Source organism: Phoca vitulina, unplaced genomic scaffold (genome assembly GCF_004348235.1).
Source record: "Phoca vitulina isolate PV1807 unplaced genomic scaffold, GSC_HSeal_1.0 scaffold27, whole genome shotgun sequence".
NCBI classification, from domain to species: Eukaryota; Metazoa; Chordata; class Mammalia; order Carnivora; family Phocidae; genus Phoca; species Phoca vitulina.
Window position 1 is genome coordinate 2643081 of NW_022589730.1, and position 8797 is coordinate 2651877.

Sequence of the window (8797 nt, forward strand, 5' to 3'; positions counted from 1 at the left end):
AAAAATATGGAATGCTTCACCACTTTGAGTGTCATGCTTGCACAGAGCCCATGCTAATTTTCTCTATATCATTCCGATTTTATCATATGTGCTGCCGAAGACAGCACTGAATAGTATTTCATTTTATGGGTATACCACCGTTTCTCTATCCATCCACCTGTTGATGGACATTTGGGTTGTTTTCAGTTTTTGACTCCTATAAACAGGACCCAGACTAGGTGATAGAACAAGGCAGCTTGTGCTCATCCCCAGGTTTGTACGTATATTCCACGTGCCTCACCTTGCACGGGCCCTGATCATAGACGAAACAGCATGAACATTTGCCTCAAGTCTTGGCATGGACACAACACATGCTTCCGTTTTTCCTGGGTAAGTACCTAGGAGTGGAGTGGCAGGGTCAAATGGCAGCTGTTCCTTTCACTTTTTTAGAAGCTGCTAAACCACTTTCCAAAGTAGATGTGCCGTCTTACATTTCTACCAGCAATGTAGGACATTTCAGTTGCTTCACTTACCAGCACTTGGTATAGTTAGCCTTTTGAATTTTAGTCCTTCTAGTAGATGTGTAATGATAGCTCACTGTGGTTTTTATTTGCCCTTCTCTAATAACTAATGAAATGGAGCATCTTTTCATCTGCTTATTTGCTGTCCATGGATCGTCCTTGATGTAGTGTCTGTTCAGATCTTTTGCCCATTTTTAATTGGATTGTTTGTCATCTCATTGAGTTGTAGAGTTATTTGTGTACCCCAAATACAATTGCTTTTGTCAGGTATATGTTTTGTAATATTTCCTCCTAGTAGGTGGCTTGCCTTTTCATTTCCATAATATTGTCTTTCGAATGGCATGAGTTTTGGGGTTTTTCGAAGTTCACATTATCAATTGTTCCATGCTTTTTGTGTCATTTCAAGGAAACTTTGCCAAACCCAAAGTCATTAAAATTTTCTGTGTTTTCCTTTGGAAGTTTTACCTCTAACATTTTGGTCTTTCTCCATTATGGTTAATTCTAAATATGGTATGATGTAAGGGTTGAGTTTCATTTTCTCAACATGATATCCAATTGCTCCAGCACGATTTGATAAAAAGATGATTATTTCTCCATTAAAATGCCTTGTCGGGCGCCTGGGTGGCTTAGATGGTTAAGCGTCTGCCTTCGGCTCAGGTCATGATCCCGGGGTCCTGGGATCGTGTCCCGCATCGGGCTCTCTGCTCCTTGGGAGCCTGCTTCTCCCTCTGCATCTCTCTCTCTCTGTCTCTCATGAATAAATAAATAAAATCTTAAAAAAAAAATGCCTTGTCAACATTGTTTAAACTTAATTGCTCATATATGTACAGGCCTATCTTGGGCTCTATTCTGTTCTATTACTTTTCTGAGTTTCTCTTACCTCCAATGCCACACACATTTCCTAAATTTTAAAATCAGCTTGTCAATTTCAAAAAAAAAAAAAAAAATTAAAAAGCCAGCTGAGATTTTTTAATAGAATTGCTTCGAATCCATAAATTGATTTGGAAGAAATTCACACCTTAACCATATGGAGTTACCCAGTCTATGACCACAGTATCTTTTCCAGTTTACTCAAGTCTCTTCTCATTCCTCTCAGCTGTGTTTTGTAGTTTCCAGTGCTCAGGTCTTGTCCATCTTTTGTCAAATATATCCTTCCTACATAGTTCGTATTTTTGTGTCATGTTAAACATATTGCTTATCTACTGTCAAATTGATAGCTCTATTTTTTTTATATTGGTTGTTTATCCTTTTTTTTTTTAACCTGAAACCTTGCTAAACTTAAAAGTTACAGGTTTTTTTTGTAGACTCCAAAAGAGTTTTTTAAATAAGTGATTATGATTTCTAAGAATAAACTGTTTTACTTCCTTTCCAATATAGAGCTGGGTTTTTTTCCCCCTTTTTCTGGCTTTACTGTGCTGGCCTGAACCTCTAATACTAGTTCTAGTACTAATGGGTAGACAAAGTAACAGCAACTATTCAGTCTGTCACTATTAATTAGGATATTAGCTACAGGTTTTCTCGAGTTGCCCTTTATCATATTGAGGACATTCCCTTCCTTTCGTAGACTGAGAGTTTCTGTCATGAATGAATATTGCACTTGCTAACATTTTCTTATGAATTTTTGTATCTGTGTTCATGAGAGATATCAGTCCGTGGTTCTTTTTTTTTTTTTTTTTAATTCCTGTAATGTGTTTTTCTGGTCTCTGTATTGGGTTAATACTAGTCTCCTAGATTGAACTGTGAAATATTCCTTTCTCTTGAATTGGATGGAAGAGCTTAGCATTAGCACACTTGCCAAGTCTTAGAATGTTTGGGCTTTTCAATTTGTTGTTGTTGTTGTTGTTGTTTTAAGATTTTTTCATTTATTTATTTGTTTGTATGTGAGAGAGAGAGAGAGAGCACAAGCAGGGGAAGCAGAGGCAGAGGGAGAAGCTGATTCCCCGTGGAGCAGGGAGTCCAATGCAGGACTTGATCTCAGGACCCTGGGATCATGACCTGAGCCTGAGGTGAACGCTTAACTGACTGAGCCACCCAGGCACCCCAATTTGTTGTTGTTCTTTGTTTCTCAGGTTCCAAGATAGATTCAAGCTAAGGGTAATGAAGAAGAAAACAAAAACACTGGGCATCAATCATTTGCCGCCAGGCACATTTACATGTTTAATCTCTATTACTTACCCCAGGACTAGAAGTGTGCATTATACTCCCATTTTACAAGTTTAGTGAAAGAGGTTAAATAACTTGCCTAAGAGGACATGGTAAGTCTTGGAGTTCTGATTGGAAAGCAGGTCTCTTAAGTCTCCAGAAGCTGTATCCTCTTTCCTACACAAGATGAGCAAATTAAAGTATATACCTCGTAGTTTGAGAAACTAAGATCTGGGAGCACGAATTTAACTTCACTCCAGAGTCCCTTAAATGCACAGGTTGCATGTTGAACTAGACTCTGAAATCCACCTGACGCTGAAATTGCCTGGAGTAGTTTCAGAAATAAATTGACTTGGTTTGACACCAAAGAAAATGGAAACAACATGATAATTGAAACAACAGCACTATAATGATAAGATACAATAAATAGATGAATTTAATGATTGCTGAGTCCAAGCTGGAATTCATAGTGATACCAATGGGTCCCGACACGTGACTTTCTCAGAAGCACACAGGAGCCCAAGAAAATGGGCACAGTCCACATGGAAGAGCGGGGGTAAGGACTGGCAGAGCTGACTGGTGGGGGGGGGGCCTTGATCTCCCACCTAACAGCGTGATTTCAGAAAGCACAATCAGCTGATAGGAAATAAGGAATGATGTTCAAACATTCAAATAAGAAAGCAAATGATGTGTGAATGTCTTGAATAATAAGGAAGAATGAGGCTTAATGAGGACACAGGACATGATCAGTGGCCATGATGGAGTGGGAAAAGGAAGTTTGCCATCAGGGATGGGGCTCTAAAAAACACCGGAGGGCTGAACAACTGTGAATGATGACAAGTTCCGCCGTGGGATCATGGAAGAGATTGCTTTATCTGTCTGCCTTGCGCCTGTCGTCTACCTTCTTAACCATCCGCTGAGTGCTTACTACGCGCCAGGCATCACGTCACCCTCTTCAAGGACACATGAAAGACAAGCTCTTTCACTCCTGTGTCTGCCAAAGTAATGAGCAGAGAAATGGGGGGGGGGGCGAGGGGTTCATCTACCAGAAAGTTAAAATGCTGTTGAAGAGACAATGCAGATTTTAGGTTCTTTATGCCAAAGACTACTTATTACAGAGATACAGTGTCCACTCACCAAAACTGTATGAATAGATTCAGTCCTGAAATGCTAAAAAAAGAATAGGCAAAACATCAAAATTTCGGGTAAAATTTTCATATAATCCTAATAGGGACAATACTCATTTAAATTCAATTTTGGGGCATTCTGAAATTTTGAAGTTTTCCCGAGTGATACTTATTAATCCCCTTTCTATAAAATGCTTGTCTGTGTTATCACTTGATCCTTAGAATCCAATTTGAGGTAGATAAGGAGTGTTATTCCTTTCTATACACGAGGAAGCTGAGGCCCGAAGGGGGTGAAGTAACTCTCTTGCTCAAGGTTCATGGAAAGAAATAGCAGAGCTGTTCTCCAGACACCTCCGATCTGCAGAGCGCGCTCGGTCCACGCGATCTGCACCCACACCAGTTCCATCTCTGTGCCCCTGGGCATCTTAGATCATATTTTGTCCTTGACTCACCTGCACCAAGGGTTGAGGCAGAAATACCTATTCCGACTTCGACTCCCATTTCCTACACTAGGAGGCTCACTCCTCTCACAGGGCACATTGATCATGGACCCACAACTATGCAACGTTCTTCTTCCTTTATTGCTCAGTGCCTCCTGGTGCTGGGGAACTGTGTCAGGTCATGGACGGAAGCGCCGTGTGTGCATCCTCACCAGCGGCCACTTCCTGGGAAAAGGTGACAGGCCTCCCAGGATGGGGCAACTGCATCTATCCCTCGGACCCAGCCGCATAGACTCTTTCCAAAATCGGCAGCCATCCTTCCCAGTTAGCGAAACCAAATGGAGATTAGGTTGTTCAACGGCACTCAACAAATCTCCTGAATTTCTGTTTCCAGAAAACGTCCCGGAGCGGTGCGCAGTAGGTACGCGACATGAACGATCATTCCCAAAGTACAATCGGTGTGCGTACGTCCCCTGACACAGAGGACCGCCACTCTGTGGAACTCCATAGGAATGTTGCCCCGTGGCAGGCTCACCAGCCTTCAGCCTTGGCTGCCGCCTTCGAATCGCTCTTCGGGGAAACGAGAGGCTGTTTTCGTTCTGTGCTAGAGCAGGGCTGATCATTTTCTCTCCTGAGTCGCTAAAACACAGATAAGTGTTCTTAATTCTGTCTCATATTGGGGGGCATCTGTTCACTTCTTCCCTAAAAATGAGAGGCTTTATGTCAACTGAACCTTTCTGCCAGTGAATTAACCTCACACAACCCCAGCTCACCTGCCCAGGGGGACAGGGCAGAGGCACCGCGAGCTCCATCTTTTTACACACTCAGCTCACAACAACGTTCTACGGTCCACGGTGTGTGACAGGGGCTCTGTGAAGCTTGCACACTTCTAGCACATTCTCTCCCATAGAATCCTCACAGCTGCTGACAGTCACTTTTACCTTTCTAGGTCTCAAATGGTAAAATTAGAAAGTTGAACTAATGGCTCTCTGAGGTCCCCACGCAGCTCTTTTTTTTTTAAAGATTTTATTTGTTTATTTATTTGACGCAGAGAGAGAGACAGCGAGAGAGGGAACACAAGCAGGGGAAGTGGGAGAGGGAGAAGCAGGCTCCCCGCTGAGCAGGGAGCCCGATGCGGGGCTCGATCCCAGGACCCTGGGATCATGACCTGAGCCGAAGGCAGACGCTCAACGACTGAGCCACCCAGGTGCCCCCCCACCCAGCTTTAATATCCTATCACTGCTCTATGCTTCAACCATAAAACGTCAAACAGTATTTTTTTTAAAGAAGAGCCTGCTGGGATAAAGGGTAAAGGTCCTTGAACATGCACATTCCCAGGGCTCCCTGCTTGCCCGTGGATCACAGGTGTGAGAGTCACACTTGGCTATAATAAAAACAAAAATGTGCCAACAATTCACTAGCAGACCCCAGCTTCCTTTCTGCAGCTCAGTGCTGCCTGCACCCTCTCTGGGGAGGTCAAGTGCCCAGGGGCAGCCACATTGAAAGAGGGGACAACACCCTACCCCATTTCTCTAGAATCCTAAACACAGCCAGCCCATTGCCTGGGGAGGTTACCCTGGGGCCAAGTGATAGAGGAAAGGGCAGGTTCCAAAGCCCCGCCACCACTGGCCCTTCCTGTCCCTCTCCTGGTCCCCGTCGGGCCTCAGGGCCCACCCACCGCTCACGTGGAGTGCATCTCCCAGGGTTACTTCTCACCTCTACTGCAGAACTTAATGGGATCTTCTGAAACCACTCTCAGCTGGTCTTCACTTCTCTGGTCCTCCAGAACTCCTTAGAACACCCAGGCCGGGCCCCCACAGCTCCGCTCTCTCCATCCGCTGCCCTGCCCTCCCCGACTCCTGCTCGCTGTGAGCCCAGTCACCTGCTCAGCTTACCCAGTTTATGGCCGCCTCCCACAGCTGCACCGGGCCCTGGGTTGCTCCCCCCACAGTCCGTCCCGTCTTAGCCAGCAACCCTCTGTGACGCACCCTCCACTTCTCAAGCTGCTCGGGCTGTGCCCCGTCCCCTTCCCGGTGAGTGGGGCCCCTCCAGCACCTGCCTGGTCTTCCGACAGCCACGTGCCAGCATCACTTCGAAGCCATTTACCCAACCTGGAGCGGCCTTCCTCCCCCCAAGCTCGCGTCTCGGTTAAGGATCTTGGCTCCTAGGACAGGGCTTGCTGGCTTTCCTGTGCTCGTCCCTGCCGTCTCGACAGTGATGTCTGGGACATTCCTTGCAGCTCGTCATCATTTTCTGCTAACCTCAACTCCATCTCTTCTTCCCCAGCCCGGCTGCCAGGGCCTCGTCTTCCCCTGCATCCTCCCAACTCGAAGCTAGGCCCATTAGCCCTGGCTTCAAACACACCTCTCAGTTTCATCCCCCATCCTGCCTGGAGAGTGAGCTTTCCAAAATTCAAACCTGACCTTTTCACTCCTAAGCTAAACTGTTCTGAGGAGCTGCCAGTTCCTGCATTCTGGGTTTTAAAATCTGTTTTAAGATACATTATGTAATGCTAAACGCACAGAAGTGTATAAATACTGTTACTAACACCTGCACACTCATCACCGATTCTGCCTCGACGTCACAGTTGGAGGCCTGTGTCCTCATGGCCACTGTTTTGCACAACTTCAGGGGACACGCCCAGGGGTCAAGCCATGCACCCTCAGCCTCGGGGCTGTGAGAGCAGCCCTGCATGTGCTCCCCCCTCCCGGCAGTCACCCCAGACACGGAGCTAATCTTCATGTGCTCACTCCCTCTGCATCTCGAAGCTGTGTGTGGTACTGTTCTGCCCACCTTCTGTAAGTGGTGGCAAGCTCTGTATACTTAGGCATCTGTTTTCTCGTTCCATATTGTGATGATATGCATATTGTCTTCATTTTCGCGGCTGCAAACAGTTCCATTGTATGACTATAGTGCAATTTTCTTAATCTCTTCTGTTGATGAAATTTAGGATATTTTCGATTTTTTTCTTTGCTACTACAAATATTATTGCTCTGAACATCCTTATACATGTCTCCCTGTGGATATAAATATTCTGGGCTGTAGGAGTGGAGTTGCTGGGGTTTAACATGATTTTCCAACGTGATTGCAAGAATTTACATTCTCACCAGCAGTGTCTGAAAATTCCTGGTGCTCTCTGTCCTCGTCCCCACTGAGTACTACCAGGCTTCTCCATTTTTGCTAACCTGTGAGGTTTTGAGTTTTCTTAATTTCTAGTGAGGGTGAACCTCCCATTTGCTTTTCCTCTTCCATGATTTGCCTGTTGTTTTGTTTTGTTTTTTGCCTATTTTAAAAATTTGGTTTTGTGTGTTTTCATTGATCTATTATAATTCTTTGTATATTCTGAATACTAATATTTTATTGATAAATACAGGTATTTTATGAGATAGATACTAGTATTTTATCAAGAAATCCAAGTTTTAATTTGATTGTAATTTCATGTACCAGTCTCTTCCCCAACCCAAGATTTCAGGTTTTTCCATCATGACATTCATGATCCTTTCTCATTCATCTCAAGAGCCCTTCCCGGCTTCCCAAGCCTGAGTGTCCCCCTGCCCCCTGTGTCCCCCACAGTAATGACGCTCACGGCCTCCCACGCACGGTCAGATCCAGCTTTCTCCCTGACCCCGTCTGGATGAGGCATCCTCCATCATGCAGCCAAATTCCTCCTGGCCATGGTTTTGGTAATAGCTCGAGTTGGTTATCTGAGCGTCTGTTTTCCCCCTTAGATTTTGGGATTTCAATCCCTTTGTTCAGACATAGGGATTTGTAGGAGGCAGCAAGGCCCTTCAGACTCAGGATCTGCATGGGGAATGGGGAGGTGGTCTGGGTGTGAAGGCACCCCAGGCCGGGCTGGGAAGCCAAGAGCAAAACCAGGTCTCAGGAGGAGCATGCTGGAAAGTCTGGACACACTCGGTTCATCCCACAGCCAGGGGCCAGGGTGTGGATGGGAATCCATCCCGGGAGTGACAGGGAAAACCACCTGGACAGTGGGGTGAGGCTCAGGGGCTGCAGGTGGGGAAGGGGGCCCAGGGGCATTTAAGAGCTCAGGTGGGACTGCGGTCCCTTCCCTTTGTGTGTGGGTGGGTGCTCCAGCCAGAGCGGCCTCACAGGGTCACCCGGCACGCCGTGCAGTCACCAGGGCTCTCCCCAGTGCCAGGACCCCACAAGGGGCAGAAGGGCTGCTTTGGGCTAATGTCAGTCGGCGCCCCCTCCTACATGCCCTGCTCCCCCCCAGCCCCCACGGGCAATGCTCATCCAAAAGAACAGAACTGGGCTCCACCTTCATGTTATTAGATCCAGGGATGACAGTTCACACACAGAAATGGAAAAAGGGAAAGACAGGAACAGAATTGAGAAAATGAAGAAGAAATGGGGGAGAGGGAGGAAGAGAGAGAGGGAGGGAAGGAGGAAGGCAGGGTGGGGGAGGGAGGAAGGGAGGAAGGCAGGGTGGGGGAGGGAGGAAGGGAGAGAGGAAGGAGGAAGGCAGGGTGGGGGAGGGAGGAAGGGAGACGGAGGGAGGAGGAGGGAAGGAGGAGAGGGGCGGGCGCGCCACCTGGTGGCAGCCCGCCGCCAGCACGTCCTCAGC

The 8797-nt window shown here is 46.6% G+C and overlaps 1 non-coding gene across 1 annotated transcript; it reads right to left on the reverse strand.

Annotated features, from left to right (window-relative positions):
* LOC116643867 lies at positions 1–107 on the reverse strand. The gene has a single exon (XR_004301649.1). It is a non-coding gene; the product is annotated as a U6 spliceosomal RNA (small nuclear RNA).
* Between the last annotated feature and the right edge of the window lie 8690 nt (positions 108–8797).